At 36.8% G+C, this 24523-nt stretch overlaps 1 long non-coding RNA gene across 1 annotated transcript in view; it reads right to left on the bottom strand.

Moving 5' to 3' along the window:
• Positions 1 to 23786, bottom strand: part of LOC105541174 — a 29484-nt gene extending 5698 nt beyond the window's left edge. Inside the window, exons 1-2 of the long non-coding RNA XR_001006304.1 lie at positions 23578 to 23786; positions 10874 to 11018 (exon numbers count right to left, since the gene is read on the bottom strand). This is a non-coding gene — a long non-coding RNA (uncharacterized LOC105541174). The remainder of the gene's footprint in view (positions 1 to 10873; positions 11019 to 23577) is intronic.
• Between the last annotated feature and the right edge of the window lie 737 nt (positions 23787 to 24523).

Below are 24523 nucleotides of genomic sequence, written 5' to 3'. Positions count from 1 at the left end.
AAACAATTATGAGTGAATGAAAAGTGAATTGGGCAATCAACTGAGATGAAATTCAGCCCAGAGAAACAAAACGTTGAGGAAAAAAAATCCTAGATTATGGGAAGAATGAAAGGCATATGGAAGTGACGATTGTGTGGGGATGGTCTTTAAAGGCCAAGGTTACTTGACAAGAAGGTGGTAGGGGTTTGTTTTACACTGAATGGGATTTAGCTGTTTCGTTAAGTGCAGCAGATTTGGCTTTTTCATTTTTAAGTTGCATAATAAAAATGTTTAAGCCTACCCAGATGCACATAGCTATAGCTGTATGTTGTTTACCTAAGACTATCATATAGCAGCAAATAAACAAAACCAGTCCCCACAGACATTACGGAGCAGCTTGCCACAAAACAGAATTTCAATTGCTTGTTCCGATTCTATGAGGGAAGATTAATTTGTGATGCATCTAAATGAATTATTTTACCCTAAATCTACAAGTTGAAATTACCATGCCCTATAATTTTTAATTTTTGAACTTGAAATAATGTAGGTAAGAGGATCATCTTCATCTTCAAACAACCTAAAAACACTCTGGCATACTCTGTGGAAGGGCACACTAATGTGTTCCAAATTAATGTTTTAAAATTCCTGTTCCCTGAAATTTTACATTCCACACAAGCAAATAGGCCCATGGAGAGGAGTCAAATATTATTACATGATGGCTCCTGTCCGTTTAAATTCTTCTTGCTAAACCTCCATTTTCCTCTAAGCCATTTCCTCCTCGTCCAATCATCATTCTACGCCTTTTTTAAGGCATCAGCCAAGATTTGACAGATGCTTTCCTTCATAAGTCACAAACCATCATGATTTTTCTCATGGTTTAAATTCCCTCCGAACTCATTCATTCATTCACCTACTCATTCATGCATCGTTGTGCACCTACCATATGGGACCTCCATAGCACCAAGTTCAGTGTTCTCCATGCAAAGTGCATTTATTCTATGACTCCTTAGGGTCCTGGACCTATGCTAGGCACCATAAAACTTACAGGAAGAAGTAAGTATATGCAATGATTTGTTTCTTTCAAAAAGACTTAAAGCAACCAGCTGTCAAAAACAAACTCTAGTACAGTAACATGACATACAAAATAAAAGAAAAAAAGTCAAGCAATAAAAGAGAAGAAGAAATTTATATCAAAACTCCCTGCTGAATTTCTGGCAGTTACAAAGGGGAAATCAAATGGATCACGAAGCCCTCATTCTCTAGTTAAAAAAAAAAAAAAAAAAAAAAAATACTATTTCTTTTAAAAAGATGGTAAGTTGAGCAGGAATAACAAAAACATGGCAATGCTGGTACTGCTAATGCCACAGCCTCAGAATCATTCTTTACAGAGCATACCAGTGAGCAACTACTAATTCATCAGAGATGCCACTCAAAAAACAAATTCTTCTCATTATCCCTTGTATAAATGAAGTTTTTCCCTCAAGAATTTTGTCATTTGAAAATGATAATAAAGCATGCATACCTGTAAAAATTGGAGAACATTTTAGAGCTAAACTGTGTGATGCTAGTTAATTATTTCTGATACTTCTTTGTACCCCCGCTAGCAATGAATGTATTCCTTGCCCATGGTGGCCACATAAAAATCATTGCCTGGTTAACTTATAACGCAACATTATTTCAGAGACAGAGGACTCTGGTAGTGAGAAATCTTCCTTGCAGAGGAAGAATGGAAACCGAGCCTAAAAAGATGAGCGTTTGTTGAATGAGTGAACTAAGATCTTGAATCAGTTAACTTTTTAGAAGAGATTGTTTTTAAAATCATAATAACTAAACTTTGAATCTGTACTCTTGCATAGCGACTTCTCCATCTAAGGTGCATTTTCCCAATAATTATTTGTTCATTTTATACTGAACCCTGCTTTCTTCTGCTTTCAGACTGTAATACGTTGAAAATCCACAGCTACCAACTCAATGTGTTGGCCTTTATAGCCACACAAGAAAGTAGGGGACAGCTTGTTGATGCCCTCCGCATTGTCTTCTTGAGATCCGCAAGAGTTTTGTGTCATCTACGGTTAAGAGTTCAAGGAGTAAAAGACCATTTTAATTGCATCAATAATCCACTCAACAGCACCTACTGGATTTGTCTACTAAATTAGCCTTGGTTTTCATCCCAAAAAAGAAAAAAAAATTTCGTTCTCATTTCCTTCCTGTTGCTGGTAGTTAGAGGTTACAATATGCAAAAGCATATATGCTGTAGACCCCCCCAAATCAGTAAGTACTCAAAATTGTGTGCAAAATATGAATAAAATATTGATTTCATTAAAAATGTTAAGGACTACTTAATTCAAAAACATTTTATATGTTTGCATATTTATTTCTAAATTTGCATATTTGTTTGCATATAACTTGTAAAGATGAATGTTAATTATACTTTAAAATCATTTATAAATTGTAACTAAGAATGTTGTATGAATTTTTTAAACTGCCAAATTCTCAAGTACCACTAATTATAAAGTGTCATGTAAAGTACACTGGAGCAGACTTCATATTGAAAAAATATTGAGATCTTGACAAATAGAAAAGCAAAATTATTAACTGCGCTTGCTGATTAAATGATACCTCAGGCAAGTGAAACTTAAGTGACACTTTATGCTTTTCCAAAGCATCCATTTACCGCCACTGAATTATGACAAGAAACTCATGCTCCTAACCAGACAAATATTTTACCTGATGCCTCCACATTATCCCATGTTTAAATGTGAGCTTCTGAGAATTATTCCATATTTTTGTTGTAAACATTCTGAAAATGACAAAGAATAAGTAAACAGGAATCATAATAAGCAGTAAAGCTACTTCAGCAGCACCCTGTGTCAAATGAGGTGAGCTGAGGCGATTTGACTGTGCACTAATTGGATTTGTAAAATGATTCAGAGTAATTTAAAAAGCATTTACACAAGGTCATATCTGAACTGGTTTCTAAAAAGAACCATAGAGAAGAATGAAATGTCCAAGTAATTACACTGGACATGTAGATCTAACACTGTATCTATTAAATTGGGCATGAAATTGGACTTTTTTTAAAGTACAGTAGGTCTTACACTATAAATCTCTAGACATTTTTCTATATTTTTGATAAAATGTTTAATTATACTAAGTACAGATATGTCATAGAAAGGAACTATTGCTCATGTACCATTTTTCCTAAATTAGCAACTACTGTAAGCTAATTTCGTTCTTAAATTGTGTACAGTTGTGGCACATTGAAAATTAGCTGACTTGGTTTCAGCTTGTTCCAGTATCTACAGTCTTGCCAATAGAAAGAGACATTGTTATCACTTTCTCCTCCACCACCACCATGCCCCTTGTCTCTCTCAGTTTAGGGTTGATTTGTAAATGTCTTACTATATAAAATAATTAATGCTAAATTATTCCATGTTGTTATGTTATCAGTGTCCTATCTGAATCCATACTAATATAATTAGAGATAAAGTCGACACTGAAATAACAAGTAGCTCTTAAAGTTCCATGCATGTTAAGTGGCATTTACTGTGCTGGCAGAACAGAATTTAGATCTCGAAAATAATTTGATATTAAAAGACAAAAGTAAACAAATTAGACTGTAAGTTTGTTTTTTCCCCCTGGGTATTAATCAGCCCCGGTAAACCTTGTATTGTACTCTTCAAATCTGCATTAATCAGAATTTAGGTTTTGAAAGTCAAAAGGAAAAAAATTGTCTCCCTCTGGTGGGGAATATAACAAGTTTTTCTTTCCTTTCTTTCTTGCAGTCAATTTCAGCTAAGTTTCATGATGCTTTAGAAGAGTACACTTGGATAATCAGTTTATCATCTTTTGAACAGATTTTGCTCTCTTTTGACGTGATCAACACTCAGAAAATCCAGATTCAAAAGTCATTTTTACTGCTTTTACTTTTTTTTCCTGAATAAAAGGATAAAAGAAGGAAAAGAGAAAGCCAATGTCAAGAAGTAGGAAAGTTCTGTTTTACATGAAATACTCAGCTCTAAATGGACTGGGGATAAAAATTTTATTTTAGAATCTGTCAGTTTTGAACTTACACCCCTGAATAAGCTGTTTCAGAAAAGGAAAGTCCTGGAAGACCACCCCACACTCCCTTCACCCAGATCATCTGTCAAGAGTTCCCTGGCTTCTCTCCTTTCTCTGTAAGGCTAAAACACTGTCCCGTGACCTCCACTGTATCACCTATTGCTTACGTTGCGATTCTTGTTTGTTGTCAATATCTTCAGTAAGACTATGAGCCTCTCAAAGAGAGAGATCCTGCCTCATACATCTCCAAGTCACTAGTATTTAGCTTGGTCTTCAGCACAAAGAAGAACTTACCTCTGTGCCGGGCAGTGTGCAAAGCTTTCAGCATACAACCATGGAGAAGATACATCTGTTTCCTGCCTTCATGAAACTATAATCTAATGGGAAAAAATGGGTTGATCTGGAGTACATTTTACCATAGAAACAATATATTAAATAGCAACTACGAACCCATAAAAGCCTATACAGTTTATATTTGACGTTGAAATGAGTTAAAATTTCCCTTTAGGCAGATTCATCCCTTAAAAGTTCTACAGAGTCATTCTCATTGTGACGTGTAGAAAGAATTTTGAACTAGAAGTTTTTATGTCTGGAACCATTCAGTGAACAAACATGTACTGAGTATCTACCATGTGTCAGGCACTGTGCTAAGCCATGGAAACACATTCTGGTCAGGAAAGCCGGGTAATAAATAAGTAAACACATTTATTAAAGCTGAGCGTAGCTTGTAATTTGTGCTGAAGGAAAAAAAAAAAGGTGACAGAGGATGGAGTATATCAATTGGTGTTCGAGCAGGAAACAGATTTTATACTCAATGAGGTAATTGATGAGAGTTTAATAAAGGGACTTTGTAAAATGTGTGGACAGTATTAAGGTAAACCAGTAAGGGAAAGCAAAACACCTTAGAACTAGTAAAAGTGGAAAGTCACCACTACCCGTAGGCCTCAGTAGAGAGGGAAAGGAGCAGTTACTAGAACACAGACAAAAAACTATAGCTAAAGGAAAGGATCTTCCAACAAGAACTCTGGTTTTCAGCATCAAACACAGCCACCAGTGACTTGCAGTCCAGGCCTGGAGGGTTATAAATCCATTGATCTCTCTCTCCTCTGAGAGTACCCTGCCAAGTCTCCCGTTGGTCAAACTCAACCAGAAGCCAGAAGGCAATGGAGCTTTCTGTTGCTTTCCTTAAAGGTCAGCTTCCTGTCACAGGTAGAAAAAGGCTCTAAAGAGTGGCAAATGGAGAACAGTGGCACAGAGAGTTATTAAGTCATCCAGTGCTGGAAGAGGTGATATCAGAGTCAAAATCCACATAAAATTTTTTTAATGGGGACCAGAGCAAGTAGAGATTTTGAAACAGGAAAAGTCTTGGTGGTCCAACTCTACAACTAACTAGAAACGTAATGTTGTACGAGTCACTTCACATTTTGGGCTGTATCAGTAAAATGAACAGATTGGACTATGACGATCTCTAAGCTCCCTTTCATCTTGAACGATGTGGAATTCCCTTTGAATTTCATGACTCTACTTCCTCTTAATATCCCCTCCCATGATTGCTTCAATAATATGAGGATACATTGAATGTTTACAAATTAGGGCCTCACTAGATTTTCTGAGAGTTGACAGTCCCACAAGTAAAGAAGAAGGGAAATGAAAAAACCTGCCTAGACTTATCCTACTCACAGAGTTTGCAGCAAATCTTTGCCTATGTGCGAAAGCATATGAAGAGACCTGGCTCATGACATACCCAAAGCTGACACATCTTCATAGAAAATGGTTTAATTGAAATTATCCCGAGAACATGATTTACTCCTTTTGAAAATTTCACCAGAGTTTTTCCATTGTCAATTAAAACTTTTTACAAACCACATTTTAAAGCTGGCGAAAGAAAGTTCAAATGACATGGATTATCTTTCTCTTGCAACTAATATACATACATCAGGGTTTATTGTGACAGTCACAAGTGAAGTACACTAAATTAAATTATTATTCCCATCTTAACTGACTCACTGGGTAGAAATAAGTTCACATGCCAATATAGGGGCTGATCTTGGTCCACATGACTGTACTATTGGGATATAAATTATCACAATATTTGTGTACTAACTGGATGAAAAGTGTAAACTTTTTCTTTTTCTTTTTTCTTTTTTTTTAAATTTTTTTCTTGCTTTCATGGGGACTGGCCTATACATGGAATTCTATGTAATGGGTCAGAATGCAATAGTAGAAGGGGTAGACATTTCTCAACCCAAAAACTGTTAATTCATTCTCTTATTCATTCATTTCAAATTGACTTACTAAATGCCAGTCACCAATGTTTGTGTAATAGATGGTAAAGAAGAGCTAGTACTCATGGAGCTGATCAGTAGGAGCTGCCACCACCAGATGTCCCTAACTCCACCCCTCACCAATAATCCTCTCTGAGTATGGAAACACCTTTTTAACCTTAAAAGGTTTCATATTCACCACATTTGTACAAAAATAGGTACGTTTTAGTGTCTGTTAACTGAAAAAAATACTTAATGACACATATGACAGTAAATTCAGTAATCCTTTCAATAAACATATTTATTCATCATAAGAATCTCTACGTATATTTGAAAGGAAGTAGTGCATTCATTCAGGAAACACTGTTTTGCCCATTGACAACATGGAACTGCAGACCGTTTGCCATGGAGCCTAACCCCTCCCCAGAAGTCTACAGACGTCAGGTACAGAGATACTGTGCTGAAGTCTGTGATGACCTAAAACCAGGCTGTGACCTCCACAGGCCCAATGCACTTGCCGTATTATGCCATAAGAATGATGCCATGTTCATACAATGTTAACTCTGTCAGTTTCTAGCAATGCTATTTTCTTGCCCCCAAAATCTCATAGTTTATATGAAAATAGTTTTCAAATGTTTTAGTCATATCCTGTTTCACACCGCACCACCTTTTGCCCCAGACACAACTGCATGTTGGCAGAAGGAAAGCTGAACTCTTCAAAGAAACTCCACCTTCTTACCATAAGGATGATGGTTTTTAGACAAAAGTTGTGTTTCGGATTCTCTTGTTACCTAATATCATCCCTGTCCTCAAAAGACACTTCTCGATCACTCAGCTAAATTGACTTCTATCAGGTCCACCTCACTAAATGTCCAAATGTGCCAGTAAATGTCCAAATTCCAAAAGAAAACATAACTTGACCTGATGCTTAGCATGATTCCACCATGCTAAACAATAGGTAACAAGTATCAAATAGTTGTATAGTCAGTGTGCTGAGAGACAAGAGAGAAATTGTCGCTAATTCTGCTGGGGGAAGAGTTCCCAGAAAGTGCATTTGACTTGGGCCTTGAAGAGTAAGTACACTTTTTTCTTTTTCTTTTTCTTTTATTATTATACTTTAAGGTCCAGAGTACATGTATACTTTTAACACATTGTGGAGATAGAAGAGTCATCCAGGGGAAACACTTCTAGGGAACAATGAGAATAGAGGAACACAACAAGCTGTCTAGGGACTCGGTTTTTTATTTTAGGCAATAATTACTGGCTTAGGCAGTTTAAGAAGTCAGTGTTGACCACTGCTTGGTAGACGGAGAAGAGCACATCAGTGAAGGAAAACAACATCCCCAAAGAGCAGATGGAAAAAAAAAAAAGATAAATGCCACAGTGAAGACAGAATCCAGGCAGAAGTAATCTTTTCCTCCTTCAAACCCTTTGGTACTTTTCATTCCACTCACATGGCACTTATCACAGATTACTTTGCCATCCAGTCCTTTATTTTCTTTTATTTTTTCCTCTAGTGGATTGTAATTGAATTCACACAAGGGGCAGCAATGTGATAGAGTGTAAATAGCAGAGGATTTGTAACCGGACAGTCATGTTCAAATCCTAGCTTCAACACTCCATGTGTATCACCTCAGACAGGTCTCTCAACCTCTCTTGGTTTTCATTCTTTATAAAATATGGATGGTAATGCATATTTATGACAAAATGACAAAACAACTCTTGGGGTTGTTTTCAAGAGTAAGTGAATGAAATGAGGCATACGAAGTCTAGCATACAGGAGACACGCAACAAATATATTTCTTCCCCAATCTTATCTCCATGTGAGAAAATGATTATCTTCACATCTTTCTCATAGTTGGTGCTCATTATGGGCTAACAGCAAAGTAGTTGTGTTACAGTATTGCATTCCACGTCACCCAGATTATACTGCCTTGAATAATTTGGATCGGTTTGTAGTCTACATGAAGTTTACTCCAAAAATCATTTATGAATCACCTTCAATAACTGGCACTGCTAGTGCCTAGGGCCATAAAATATGTTCAACAGGGGTCTTGCACTCTGAGTGAGTTATTTCTTTGGTGACTTATCCCTATAGAAAGACTTTTAAGGAAATTAACCAATCATATGGTGAATGGGGTCACTAAACCGGAGTAATACAATAATATATTTTTAGAGTCAAGTAACTCCTTCATGAGAATGCTTGATAATGCTATGAGGGCTTTAGACAAAAACTAATACTACAGCTAAAATCAAGACTCTTACCAGAAGAAAACATCTGGGGAGAAAATGTTGCATTCTACACTCACAAAACTGTGTTTGATCTTATTAGTGGATTGGTCCTTTGAGTATGATTGATGGATAGATTTAAAACTGGTTCAGTGGTGTAATAAAATTCCTGTTTACACACTTTTGTGTAACCTCAGGAGCTGGGAAAACACCACCCCAGGTTGTGATCCAAGATGAGATTATTTAAGGTAGCACCATGCATGATAGAAGCCTAAAGGAAAGAGGCTCAGTGAGGAACAGCTCAGACAGTGGCCACAAGTCATCTCCCAAGGACATAATGTCCCACTATCATAGATAGAGCAGTACTAAATGTGGCAGTACTTGTGGACAAACACAATAATCCAAAGATGCAGAAGAACAGGAAGAGATAAGAAAACTCAAGCGTACCTTAGATAATCAAGACTAAGAGGCTGCTTAATTAGAATTTAATTGGAGTGGCTCAAAAATAAACTGTAAATAGGTCCAGTTTAGGGAGAAACCTTATCCCTAATCACATTGCCGTTGTGACTATGCTCTGTTCTCTCTCCTTTACTCCACTCTCTAGCATCTTGACCCAATCCCTTATCCCTTTCTATATTTGTAAGGAGAGAATATTTATCAAGCCCCTCATATTGGCTGGACACTGTGCAAGGCATTCACACGTGGTATCTATTTCATATTACAATTACCCTAAGAATTCAGTGGTGGTATTAACCCCATTTTGCAGATGAGGAACTCAAGACTTAGAAAAGTAAGGACCTGCCCATATTTATACATAGCTAAGTAGAAGAGCTGAATATGAACTCAGGTCTGTCTGATGACAAAGTCTGTGCTTCTTAGACTGTTCAAGTTTAATATGTTACTCCTCTAACCAGTACTTATATTGTATACATTGATAAGTACTTGTTAAATTTTAATTTATTATATACTCTCAAAAAAATTTTTTAAATCATTTTAGACTCAAAGAAATACATTTCTAATGGTAAGATTTCAGCTGAGGTCCAGTGATAACTGGAAGCCAGGGAGATAAAATAAGCAGTAGAAAATCATCCTAGTTGAACTCAAATTATATCCCATGGGTGGCTAATGCAGCCAAGTCATAGGGCTAGATGTGAGTCAGAAAGAAAATGTTTTTGAACTTGCAACAGAGCTTCAAAGTGGTATGGTTGAAGGAGAGTGATAAGGTCGAACAAAAACTGCCTCCAACTTAACCTCAAGAAATGGAAAAAAAATGGGAATACACTTCAGAATGGGGATAAGAGCTGGATATAGTAGTACTAAGCTTCCCTCCTTCCTAAAATACATTCTATGACGTTACTATTCATGAGTATAAATGTTGTCTAGGCTATTCCCAGTTTAAAAAAAAAAAAAAAAAAGCAAATGGCCATATCCTTTTCAGCATTTTAATGTTGAGCTATTATAATCTCACATTCCAGTGGCCTTCTAACTGCATGGTTATAGTCTCCTTACACTTACTCTGAAATTGTTTTTCCATTGTTATCTTACATTATAGTCGCATCGTAATGTCATGTTTAAAGGTTCCCCATACACTTGTAATGAAATCGTTTTGCAGTTCAGAATGGCATCATATTGGCACTTTAAGCAGGGTATCCATCACCCTGTATTGATAGTTTTCACAACAAAACACCCTATTTTAGTGACTGTGAAAGTAAATAGCTGTTGCCAGTGATCTGTTCTTCCATTTCAAACTTAAATGGTCTCATCTGTTTTATTTTACCTTGCAATTTTCACACCCACTGTGGTATAGGCCAAATTTATACTAGTTGCTTTCAAATGAGGACTGTCATTCATTGGCTCATAAATGTTTATATGACAAGCCACTTATCTGTTTTGGTTTGGCCTTTTTGCAACAGATAACTCCTTACAGTCTGATAATCAATACACTTTGGCCACTTTATTAGTAAAGTTAATGTAGATAAGTCTTCTGCTAATCAAAATTTAGAGGCAAATTATTTGCTAAAGTTTTCAAATCAAACAAACTGAATATCTAAAAGCAATGTGTGCAACTATGAAAATTTTATAACACACTAACACCAAAGAAAGAATTCTACTTCCAAATGGTCACACACGAAAAATTTGAGTGGTAATTTGAGGCAAAATTTAATGAAAGACAAGAAATTTAAGAAGAATAAGTGTTATATTATAATTATTACCAAAAAACAGACACTTTTTATTTAATTTTTTTAAAACATCATCATCACCTCTTGTTGGTTAAACTTTGAGAGATTAACAATTTGGTTCGAGTCTCCACTTCAGAAATTAAATGTTACCTTACTCACACTTGGAAGTAGGCCAGAATGGGTGCAAGTCTCCTGACAACAGGCTTTGTTTTCGAGATCTTTCTATTCTCTGATACTAAAGGGGTCATTATTGCCTCCAACACAATTCCTCTACAGCTGTTTTGACAGTTCTTCACAGGTCTAGCTAGAAGTTGGAGGAGCAAAAGAGAAAACAAAAGTGATAAATTCTTGTAAGAAAAGATTTCTGCTAGCATTTTCAAATTCAAATTTGATATTCAGTTGGAGCTGGGGGCAAAGTTTCAGATAAGCCTTTATTGTATATAAAACTACTTCTCTGTCTTTGGGAGTTAACACTGATAATGAGGATGATGCAGCTAGCAAATCAGTTACATCCAAGTGTTAAAGACCATATATCCACTTGTTTTGGGTGTTTTTGCTTGAGCTAATGCTCAAATATGTTTTCTGTCAGGAAACAAGTGGCAGTAGCTGCAGCAATGATATTGGTTCTTGGATAACCCAAGGTGCCCCAAGAAATGATAATAATTTATTTAAAATCTCCTCCCCAAATTTGAATGCACTTTATTTAAAAGCTAAATATATGCTCTCCACAAGAGACTATGGCATGAGGTGAAAAGCCTAACTAAATACAAAATAGGATTAAGAATCACTCCACAGTGCCCAGTCCAAATGCTACCATCTCAGTGTGAAGATCCCCTGACTTTCATTTCAAAATTGCATTTAAAATAAACCAAAGACAAAAATTCTTATTTGAATGACTACACATGAAAAACTTGAGTGCAGTTTTAAAATATAAGCCTAATTATAGGCAGCTGAGTACTGCCTGAGAAAAAAAAAATCATATAACCTTGTAGAAGGGCCTAACTATACATTCATAGTGTCTGAATTTCTCTTCCCTCTGGCTCTAAGAGCATTTTAACTGCTTATAATCAGCATCCTTCTCTAATCCTGAAAGTAACTGGTAGTTCCAGACTTTCTTCAGTCTCCACAGAGGCTCAACCCTGCCCCTCTCATTCATAGCAGTTAATACTGCTTCCCTCTTCATCAGGAAAATTGAATTCATTGGTGTGATCCCAACATCCAGCTTTCTATCTCATTGTACCCACTACAACCTACAAGTGTATCTATGGCCACACACATTGACACTTTTCTTCCAGTCTCAGAGAAAAAGGTGAATTTTCCTTTGTTTAAGACCCCTCTTCTTCCTCTGGGTTGAGGAATCATTTAATCAGGTGAACCTCTCTTACATACATCTCAAGCCAGTCTGTCTCTCTCTCTCTCCTACTGTCTCCTTTTCAGCGTATAAACATCTTCAAGCTGCTCCCATCAGTGGAAAAAGATTATCCCTCAATTCTCTATCTCCCTTAGCCCCATATCTGCCCCAAATTATGGTCTAGCTTCTCTCCCCACCCCACCATGTCTCCAGCTAAACTTTTTAAAACATCAGCATCCATCATTTTCATTCACAGCTCCATTGCAATGTCCTCTATAGCTTCCTTTCTACTGAAATGTTCCTTATTTCAGTAGTCATCTTTCTGTATTTCACTAGTTACACTGAATTCTGTTAATAATTATCTCCTCCTTAATGAAACTCTATTCTACCTCGACTTCAATTCAACCATCCTTTCCTGATTTTCTCCAATCCACTCACTATTTCTTCTCTCCTTTTGACATCGGCTCATCTTCCTCTACCTACCCCTTCAGTGGTGTTTCTTCACCTTCTAAATACTGTTCCTCCTTTACCCTCATAAAACTTCTTTCATCCTTGTGACTCTAAATACCACATAAAAGTGGATGTGTCCTTTACCTCCAACACTGATTTCTCTCCTGATTTTTCTATTCATATATATAACTGCCCACTAAACAACTCTACCCGAATGTCCTGTAGACATCATAAACTTAGCATATCCAAAGTGGCATTTATCATCTTCTCCCAAACTCATCTCTTCTTGCTATATCCTCTTTCTAAATTAATATCACCTCTATCCCCTGAGACATCCAAACCAGAAACTTAGGAATCATCCTTGACTGGCTACTTCATTCTCTACATTAACCAAGCATTTCTGACTTAGTCAATTAAAATGTTATTGAATATCATACTCTCCTCTCCATCCCTACTGCTTCTCCCTTAGTGAAAGCCCTGGTGATCAGAAGCTAGTCTCTTCAACAGTCTGTATCTGTCTGCCTTTATTTGGTCTTGCTGCCTTCAAACAATCTTCTGCAAAACCACCAGACTGATATACCTAAAGGCCTAACCATATCATTCCCCTTCTTAGAAACCCTTTAGTTACTTCTCTCCACAGTTTTCCAAGCTCCTTCACATTGCATACTTTACCTTAAAGAGCTCTCTGCCCCTACTGATCTCTCCAGCTTCATCTCTCACTTCTTCCTGACTCATGTTGTATGATCTAGAAACACTTCAAAATTTCTCACAAATACCACTCTTCTTCACACATCCATGACTTCACATGGACTCAAGGGAAGATATGTGGGGTCCTTCTCTAGTTTGACTTTGATCTATCAGTCAAACTGTGGGTATTTGTCGGCCTTTTTTGGATTACATACTCAAATTCCCTCAGTTAAAGCAGCTTTATGGTAACATAACTGGGGAAATAAGAGACAGGAAATCACACAAAAGCAACACAGAGCCAGACCTAAGGGAGCACTGGAATATCATTCTAAATACAACATTAACTCTAGTAGGGCAGGAGCAGTGGGGAGCACTCCATGGCCACTCACAGTTTCCCCTCCAGAAGTATCTATTCATGGCTCAATTGTTCTACCATTAAGGTGGTCCAGCTGTTCATAGTGGTTGTGCTTTACTGGTTTGGGCACAATTGATTTATTTACTATCACCACACTGTGGCTTTTCTCTATTCTCTTTTCTAGTCCATGGATGTTTATTGTCTTCTCTCTGCATGTCTTTCTGTTTTACCTCATACCTGCCTTATCATTTTATGTATGACCAGAATTTAAACTTTCCCTAAGAGAGGATCAGATTAGTTGGTCAGATACCATGTGTATAGATATTGTAGGTACCTCTTTGAGAAGCATTATCCCTCAAAGTGTCCTTGTCCTGAGTGTGAGTTTCATATAGAGAAATTATGAAGATTTTTGAAAAATCTGCTACGAAGAAGACTTTGATATAAGTGCACTCTGAGATTCCTCAAGAGAAGGTAATATAACTGGCAGAAACTTTTTATGACTTGTAAGTTCCCTTTTTAGACAAGATTGGGTACATTCAGAGTGATGTGGTCTTAGATGTAAGTTCACTGTTTAAATTCTTACAGTTACACCATCATAACACTCACCTTTTACTGAGCAATGGTTAGGTGACAAACACTTCAAATACATTATTTTAATTCTTATGAAAACACTGGAAGTCAGTCACTATTCACACCTTACTGAAAATCAACAAGGAAAATTAGTATGTTCAAGGTTGCCCAAGTGACCTAATAAGTGATAAAAGAATTCTAATCCAAAACTTCCTGGTTCCAAGGCTAATCCTATTCCTTCTGTACCTTTGCTACATCTGGACTATATTTCTTCATCCTCTTGTCTGTAATTTACTACAGAATGCTCTATAATACTAACTACTTTATAGCTTTTCTTATTCTTCAGCCTTGTCTTTGTTCAATACAAGAACAAAGTTGCAGCTTTTGACACATGATGTCCTAGTCTCATTGTGTCTAATATATGTGAGAACTTTTTCTCCAAATTTCTGTCTGTATCATTCTCAGTCAAAAATTGATCAAAGTTTAAAAATTGACAGTATGATGTCCTCATTAGTCCAGCTCTTCTCTCATTGAGAAGATGGCTTCAATATAGATGTAGCCCAGCAGCATTTTTTTCTTTAGTATGTGGCTGCACATTAAATATACAAATATGCTGACATCTAAGTAATTTTAAAGGGAGAGAAATGAATGTGGTGTTTTAACTTTTGTTGACTCAGTAAAGAGGCTGGGAGTGTTCATATTTTAAATAAATGTATATAAAATAAAAATGTACATTTCAATGAAGTAACAAAAATGTGTGCTACAGTGGAAATACAAATATCCTCTTCTTTCTGAGTGGAGTTTTCAAAACTGAAGAGCTTAAGACCATGAACAACTACACACACCCCAGCTTATCTTAGTTCAAATACCACTCAGCGGTGCTGAGTTGAGAGAAATCCTTTGTGACATCAGGATGTTACACAACTAAACATGACTTCCAACATTTTATTTCTATCGTTCTTTTCAAATTGCATTCACGGCCACAACTGCTCTCTTCTAATAAAGGTGAGAGCAATAGCATTTCTTCTTTTAGAATAGCAATGATATTACCAAAGAAAAATAATCAAAGTTGGCAAATTTATTTTGGAATTCTCAATGGAAACCAACGTTCATTTAACTTGTCTCATAGCTCGCATCCCCCAAATCATCACCCGGGAATAGTAGCTTACAAATTTTAACATTAAATAAACGTAAAGCATTAGAACTGATGCAAAGTACTATTATTTTGACATACTGTAATTTGAAAAGGGTAAATCAATTTAAACCATTTTTGTCTAAAATCAGCTCCTAAGGCTATAAACTCATAGTGGTTGCCAAGTTTCAACCCAAAGTGAATGTTAAGGTCTATGTTATTAACCCTTGAAAAATGAGCTCCATCATGGAAACAATGACAGACCTGGGCACTACCAGGTGCAGCTGCTGAAACCGACAGTCAGTCAAGTAAGAGTAATGCATGGTTTCTTCATATGCAAATCACATAATATGTGCTTACCTTTAAAGAGCAATGTCAGATTATTGTAAAAGTGTTTAGATATAAATACCTTTTCTTAAGAAACCAAATTCATTTATACTGAACTCTCTATGGCTGACATAGCATGATAAATCACCTCATTACACAGGAAGCCATGAATATGGCTATTGAGGATGAGTGTGATTGTAAATGAGACTGCTGGAATTCTACTGTGTCTTGCAATGACCCTCAATAAAAAGATACCTGTAGATCATGGTAAGTTTCCCTTGGAAATAGTGCCCCACACTTACAATGTTATCCAAATAAGTTTTCTGATCCTTGGGGTTTGTTTCTTAAAATAACACTATTAGGGTATATTTTTCATGGCAATGTCCATGAGTTAAACAACCATAAACCTTCTAAACATGTTGCAACACATTAGTAAATACAAACTGATGAGTTTATACCCTGGGAAAAGTCACAAAGTAGCCTTCTGGGGTGCTAAGGATATTCTAAATCTTAATCTGATGGTCATTCCAAGGAGTATGTCTGTTAGTTCATTTTCATACTGCTATAAAGAACTACTCAAGACTAGGTAATTTATAAAGGAAAGAGGTTTAACTGACTGACAGTTCAGCATGGCTGAGGAGGCCTCAGGAAACTTACAATCTTGGCAGAAGGTGAAGGAGAAGTAAGGTAGCTTCTTCACAAGGCGGCAGGAAGGAAAACTGCTGAGCAAAGAGGGAAAAGCCCCTTATAAAACCATCAGATCTTGTGAGAACTCACTCATTATCATGAGAACTGCACAGGAGAGATGGCCCCCCAAGATTCAATTACCTCCACCTGGTCTCTTCCTTGACACCTGGGGATTAAGGAGATTATGGGAATTACAATTCAAGATGAGATTTGGGTGAGAACGCAAAGCCTAACCATATCAATGTGTGTGTATATATGTGTGTGTATAATAACAGAGCTGTACACTTAAGATTTGTGCACTTTATGCAGATTATTTTGCAATTTTTTACAAAAAGTTATAAAGCAAAACAAAGCAAAAACATTCTGACATCCGTAAGTCATTTTTTAAATAACAACTTAGAACAAGAACTGCTAATGTGAACTTTAAGTATCACCTCCCAAATTGGAAGCCCATGTCCTATTCTCCAGTCCTTGCCTCCCAAATCCTTTTATATTCTTCATGTAAAAAAAATGTCAAGGTAGAACTCTTCCTGGGGTGAATTTACTATTCAAGTCTGGAAACATTCAGGCTAAAGTGAGATTTCCAAAAAAGATTGTAATGCCTTTATAGAGAAGAAGTAAGATGAGAAGTCGTCCAGACAGCTGGCAGAAAAAAAGGACAGAGAGAAGGAAGATGTAAAGTGTTCTGAAATATATACAGAGCTGAAGATCAAAGATCCCTAGTATGTCCATCCAAGGGAGTCCCCACAGGTTTCTTGATCCTCAGTTCATCATTCCCACCATTATTCATATTCTTATAAACCTCTCACATCCAGCTCACTTCCCTCTCACCTGCTCAATCACCAGGTAAAGGACAAAAGGAACTACAAAGTCCCCAGCTGTGCTGTCTGCCAAAGACAATAGGTGCTGTAACAATAGCTCAGGCTCATGTTTAAAAATCAGAACGTCCATTTGATTTTCAATTTATCTTTACATTAGAAACTTTTCTGGCTCTTGGTACAGAAAACCCAAAGCATATCCGATATCTGTGCTTATGCCGTACACAGACACCTGAGTATATGGTAAAGGTAGTTTTTGTAGTACATGTTGCTCCTTTTTTAATTCATTTAGCCTGACAGAGTTCATAAAAATGAATGCAACAATAGTAATATTTCATTTAGGTCCACTGGCATTTCTCATGATGTACATTAAAAAGATGTAATACATATTATAAATGTGAGAGCAGATGTATACACAGACATGCTTTTCACTCCAAGGTACATTAATAGAATGATAAATTCCATGCATTAAATCTATAAGAACCAAAATACTCCGAGTTAAGACATCTGTACAGAATTAGGTGCCAAATGAAATGTCACAATCAAATAAAACATTTCTTTATGAGAATCATAGGGTTTTTTTTTTAGAGCTAGAAAGAACCTTTGAAATCATTCAGTACAACTTGCTCATTGACAGACATCTAACCTGAGTTTTTAAAAAATTAAATGACTTAAACAAGCCTACACAGCAAGTTAGTGAAAAGGCCATAACTAGAATCTTCCTTCTCCAGGTGCAGTGCTCCTTCTACCACATCATTAGCAGTAACGGCTTATGAAGAAAAAAATGCACAAGATATGCTCATTTTAGTGTGTCAACGGATGCTTTTTGTGATGCATGCTCATAATTTCTCACACTTCTGCTAACTTGATCAATCTTCCCTCTTCTTGAAGACTGGAACAGGAATCAAACTGGATTCTTTAGACCCTAGAGCACATAGGGCAAATTGAATGGACCCTGTGGGCACTCAGTTGGTTGGTGATGGAGTCAAACATTGGTCATTTATATTCTACATGGGTATTCACAAAGTGTCTACTTATACAAACAAACAAGATCAAAATTGTATTTAATATAAAACCTGCATCCTAACTAGACCAACCTAATCTGAGAACTGAAATTTTAAAAAAGTATTACAATCTAAAATGTCTCAACATAGAGCTCAGAACCAAAGCAGACAGAAGCCATGGCAGCAGGGAATGAAAAGGAATAACAATTTAAGTCCCAGAGCACACTGGGTCCACCAAAAAGGTTTCAAAATCACAAATTTTAAAGATTGTTAAGACATAGTCTAATTTCTGAAAAGTATATGAAAATTTCAACTACAATACTTCACCTGATATCTGACATGTGATTACCAAAGACCTAAACTGAAGGCCAGAGACAACACTAAAACAAACACCCAGCATTGCTGTCGCCCAATTTGGCTTTGAGAAATTATATGTGAGTAACACAAACTTCAGTTTACCCTTCTATGCAGCAGCATAAGTCAGAAACTGTGCCTGTGTCTCAGCTGAAATGTGACATGAAGCTAAGTACGAAGCAGCCAAATCCAGTTTAGACGATGCAGTCTTAGAACAACTCTGACCACAAGGACAGTGAAATATTGCAATAGTAGCAGGTTGCTAACTAATACAAATGATTGGAAGACTCCGTGTAAATGTTTGAATTCAGAAAATTATCAAGGAAGCAAAAAAGACCAAGAAATTAAGGTTAACACAAGCTGTCTTTTGTTCTTTTATAGAAATGTGTGGATGGAAACCATTAACAGCACTGCCTTGGACACTAGTAAAATTCCTGCAGAGTGTTTTATAAAGGCAATGAACTTGTATGTGCCTCACTGAACAGACCTGCTATTAAATCTTCCCTAAGAAATGGGATGAGATTGCTGGGGTGTTTTGTGAGCAGTGTGAGCTTTGCCCGTACATAGCCAGAAATTTTAATCACTGATCCCCAAATTATGATTTCCCTAAGTGAAATAAAATAGAAACCAATCCAGTACACACTCTACATCATCAATTTTTAATCTACCTCGTTTTAAAGATTTCTCTTGTTAGAAGTAGATTTGGGGGAAAGGAGTAAAGTAGAAATCTCAAATGACAAATATCCAGCCTTGACAACCCAATCACAAACAAATTAAATGTCCATCTCTGTCACAGCTGGCAACCCCAGCCTGGCCTGAGGGAAATCCTCCATGTTGTTTAGAGCAAATGTATTGGAGGTTAATCAAAATCTAATGAATCCCTTAGGCAAATAGCTCCTTAGTCCACATCTGTAAGAACTGTCCTAGTTTGGAGGAGGTATATACCAGTTGTTTTCTGGGATAACAATTGTTGTATAAATAAGAGAACTGGACACCCCCAGGAAAACATTTCAGCTATGTCTGTTATCCAAATCTACGTCTTCACCCACCAAAGTGTCAAGGTAATTCATCTGTTGATCTGTCTAACAATACATTTTATTACTGACATGTAGGGAGAGAAAAGACCAGAAGGAGGAAAGTTGTCAGGGCAAAGGGAAGAGGCAATTTTTGACTTCTAAACAAAGCTTGTCTGTAATTGTTTGGTCTGATCAACCCCTCCAGTTTATTTTGAATTTTCTAAAAGTACAAAAAAAAAAAAAAAGATGCTTATAAGGGTGAATTTGGAATATTAATTTAATCAGAGGAAAACAAGGGACATGAAAAGGGCAAGGAAATAAGAAAAAGGTACCAAGAAAGTTATCATCAGCAGTAATCATATTTGTCCTGAACCCTGGTTCGTTTCAGAACTGCTTACAGTGCTGAAAAACGAGCCCTTTCAATAAAAAAAAATAAAACCTGTAATAACTACATCAGACATTTTTCTTGGGCTTCCAAGATTCCAGTGCACATTATCTCTAAATCTCATTATTGCCTGGCAAGGAAGGGGTCATTATCCCCATTTTGTAGATGATGAAACTGAATTTCGGAGAGATTTGAACCTTGCCAAGCACAGAGCCGATAAGTAGCAAATAAAAATTCCTACCCACGGCTTGAGCTGTTTTTACCTCACCAAGATCAAATTCTCTCCTTTCTGCCCCTCTCTCTTTCTGGTCTTCTCAATGGTTTTCTCTCTCAGGGAAGTCCTATTGTTTATAGTTCCAAATCTAAAGCAAATTAAAAGCTGCCTCATACCAAAAGGCTACTCCAAAGCATGTAATCAGCAAGACAGGTAAAATCACTTGGTTCTATTATGTTGCAGATTATATAATTAGTCAAAGCAAAATGGGGCAAAGAAATGTGGGAGCAAACAGGTTTAGGGCTACACTTCCATTATGTATATTCAACCTTTGCACAAAGACTTATTGTTCCCGCCTTTCTTAGCAGATTCGAAAGTGCTGGGTTCCAATGCCATTTTAAGGTTTACAATCCCTGGAAGGGCACACATGAAAATAAGGCAGCAACCATATGGTTCCAGTTTCCTCCTCTGCCCCCACAAAGAAGCCTACTACACACCTCTAATTAAAGGATAAACATTCACACTAGAAACTGTAATTAAAGGATTTATGCACACCTAGGATCCTCTTGCCAACACACTCATTCATATTAGTATGTAAAAGTTTTATTTACTCCCATGCGAACTTACAATTGTAATGCGGTTTTATGGTCTATCCCAAAGGCATAACTTGAAGGGGCTGGAGACGCCTTTGAAAAAAGAAAAGAAAAAAAAAAAAAAAAAAAAAAAACCCGAAATCTAACTTTTGATTGAAATGATGACTTTTTTGCTGGGTGTGGTGGCTCACGCCTATAATCCCAGCACTTTGGGAGGCCAAGGTAGTCGGATCACCTGAGGTCAGCAGTTCGAGACCAGCCTGGTCAACATGGTGAAACCCTGTCTCTACTAAAAATACAAAAAAAAAAATTGGCCAGGCATGGTGGCACATGTCTGTAAACCCAGTTACTCAGGAGGCTGAGGCAGGAGAATCGCTTGAACCCAGGAGGCGGAGGTTGCAGTGAGTGGAGATGGCACCACTGCACTCCAGTGGGCAAAAGGGTGAGACTCCATCTCAGAAAAAAAAAAAAAAAGAAAAAAAAAAATGAAGAAATGATGACTTTTTAAAACTTTTTGAAATCTCTCTGAGAACTGTATTTAGTAATCTTGCTAGGAGCCATTTTGGCATCCACATACTAGCCCCCTTAGGGACAACATGTCATTTAGTGTCAAAATATTATGGGAGCAAGAGCCTAGGAGTTGGAGTCAGAAATGCAATAGCTTTGAATTCTGGCTTTGATTCTTTCTAGGTGCTGACTTGTGGTATATTTAAATTCCTTGAGTCTCAATTTCCTCATAGAGCAAGATCAATATATGTTTCACAGGGTAGTTGTGGGGATTGAATGAGGTAAAGTACATAAAGCCCAACAGAATACCTTGGCACATATCAGGGTGAAAAGCTGCTCTGTTCTATATTTCTTTCTCTAAATTCTAGTAACAGATTCATTCAGCCAGTGTTTCAACAAATGCTTTTTGTGCTTTTCGAGGTAAAAAGCACAAATCTAAGATTTTAGGCACTAAAAGGGGTAAGTTATTATCTTTTCTTATTCTTAAAGAACTTATAGATTAGTGGAGGACTTACTTATACATTACGTACAGGTATATAAAAAATTTTATCTTAGGCACAATGTGATAAGTAAAACTAATAATTAATATTTATTTAACTCTTTCATTATGCCAAATACTGTGATTTATACCATTTAGTTTAATGCCTATAACCTTAGTGCTATAGGTGGTATTAGTAAAGTTCTGTGAAAGCCCAGAGAAAGAAATTATTAATACCAAGAAAGGAAACTCTGAAGGCTCTTCTAGAGTATTCGTGATATTTAAATCAGGTTTTAAAAGATGAGCAGGATTTTAACAGCCTGAGATATTTAATTGCCTAGGAGGAAAAGGCCAGGCACAGTGCCTCACACCTATAATCACAACATTTTGGGAGGCTGAGGCAGGAGAATTGCTTGAGGCCAGGAGTTTGAGCCAGGCTGAGCAACATAGTGAGATCCCTATCATCTCTACCAAAAAATAAAAAAGAATTTTTTTTAATTAGCCAGGCATGGTGTCACATGCCTGTAATCCTAGTTACTTGGAAGACTGATAGCTGGAGCTCAAGAGTTGAGGTTACAGGCAGCTATGATAATACCACTGCACTCCAGCCTACATGACATAGTGAGACCCAGTTTCAAAAAAAAAAAAAAAAGAGAGAAGTGGAGGAAACAGAAACAGCAAATGTAAAGATCATGAAAGCATTCAGTTCAGTATTTCTAGAAAACACAAGTATCCCATAGTAGCCACTGGACTAGAAGATGAAGCTGTAAAGTTAGGATGGAGATAAATGGTAGAGACCACAGAGACCATGCTAAGGACTGGATAATTTCCCTATGAATTACCCAATCAGATCTATGTTTTAAGAAGACCATAGGAGTGAATGCAACAGATTAGAAAGAGGAATAACTGGATATAGAGAGTCCAATTCTGGGCCTGGAAATAAAAGTCCAACAAGTACATATGTTCACTACTATCTCTGCCAACGAGTTAAGGTAAATGCAGTTCTTTCCAGCGGCATCGGTCTATGTAGGGGAGAATAAGGATTCAACCTGAATTTGTGGCTGTCACTGTCTTCCAGGAAGATTGGACTCCTGACAGCCTGAACTGTGGATTGAAGGGGTCTTCACGTGGGAAATTCAACAGGCTAAGAAAAAGTTGTTTAATAAAATTTAGGAACCAGAGAGAAGATATAAGCCAAATCTAGGCCTCAGGAAGATTCATACAGGAATTTTTTTTTTAACATAACTGGGCCTTTTGTAGCTACACATCACACTCATAAAAATTCAATCACCAGTAATGCATCAACTCCAAAACAATGACTTGATAGCCTTTTTTCTTCTTTTTTGCAGTGGGTGGAAGGATAGTTTTTTGATTTTTGTTTTTGCGGGTGTTTTTTTTACATTTAATGTTCCTCAGCCTCTCAAGGAAAGGATGTTTATCCTCATCCTTGTTTCCTAAGCCCCTACACAGGACATGGAACATAGAGGATACTGCATAATTTAATAAATGTTTAATTATTTGATCAATTAATTCAAGTTAGAAGGCCATAATAGGCTAAACCAGACTTCAGCTGGTTCTAGTTATGTGGATCAATGTGAGAGCCACTTCTTTAGCATTTTAGACAAAGTGGCTCCATAAGGACCTTAGGTCCACTTCCAGGCCATCCTTGCATTTGTAAAAAGAAGGTTTCTAGGAGAAGGTTGTTTCCACTTCCCCCAAGCTCTGTAATATGTATAAGACCGCACAAAATGCAATAGAATTTTTTCCCTAAATAGGTATTTATTCTACTCTTCAGAACCTTGTAAGCATGGAGTATTAGCATTTTTGTGAATTGGTCTCCCCTGAACAGATAAATGCCTGATATATGCTAATATATATGATTTATGTATCTTTTTAGATAGACAAGCCTATACAAGAAGTCTAGAAGTTACAAACCTTCATTTTCTTCCTTGAGTCTTCTACCAGTCTGTAACTGAGTCCTCCTTGTCTGGTCTCTGTCTGTCTTCACCTTTTATTTATCCCTGCTCTTTCTGCAGTGTCTCAGCAATTTCTTGTTGGCCTTGGACATGGATTTTCAGCCAAACGGTTCCATCCAGTTTTCTCTCCAATGGAGCTGTGTATGACTTGTACAGCCCCAGGGTAACCGAGAAAATAAAGGAAAATGATCATTCCTTGTCTGACTCAAAATTAAATATGTAAAAGACAAATATTTCTTTTGTCTGGTTGCATATTCAAGCAGACTCTATTGATATGCTTACGGAGTTGTTCTGATTTCTTTATTTTTCCAAAGAATCTTTTCTGTCTTCTGTGATAGGTATGTGCCAGAACTCCAGAGAGTATGGTTAGAACCCTGACCCCCCAAAAAAAGAGGTGGAGGAGAAAATCCTGTCTTGATACAATGCCATAAAGATATAAAGTAGGAAAAATTTTAAAAATTAATTTTCATGACATTGAGATTTTTCATATTTAAAAATTATACATCTATTTAACAAATACTTCTTAATGACTCTACTATGAAGCTAACTTCAACCAGCTGGGACATAACATGAACAATGCTGACAGGCTGCAGTTGAAAACATGAGCCCCAACAAGCCTTAATTCCCATGAAAGAGTACAAATTATTACGAACATAATCCAGATGCAAAAAAGGGCTGGCAAACAGAGAACTTTGGATAAATTATGTTCCATTAAACATGCCATTACTTTTAATGCTGTACTTACTGGACACTTTGTAGACCTTTTTTTTTTTTTTTTTTTTTTGTTTGACAGAGGATGATTACAGAATTATCTTCATTTTTGAAAGAACAAAACTAGAAAAAATGAAGTTAAACTTCAACTTAAAAGATTAGCTCAAGCACAAAATTGTTTCATGGCCAAATTT

The sequence above is a fragment of the Mandrillus leucophaeus genome, unplaced genomic scaffold, assembly GCF_000951045.1.
Source record: "Mandrillus leucophaeus isolate KB7577 unplaced genomic scaffold, Mleu.le_1.0 Scaffold235, whole genome shotgun sequence".
NCBI classification, from domain to species: domain Eukaryota; kingdom Metazoa; phylum Chordata; class Mammalia; order Primates; family Cercopithecidae; genus Mandrillus; species Mandrillus leucophaeus.
The sequence above is the reverse complement of the archived record's forward strand: the minus strand, read 5'-3'. Positions and strand labels throughout refer to the sequence as shown.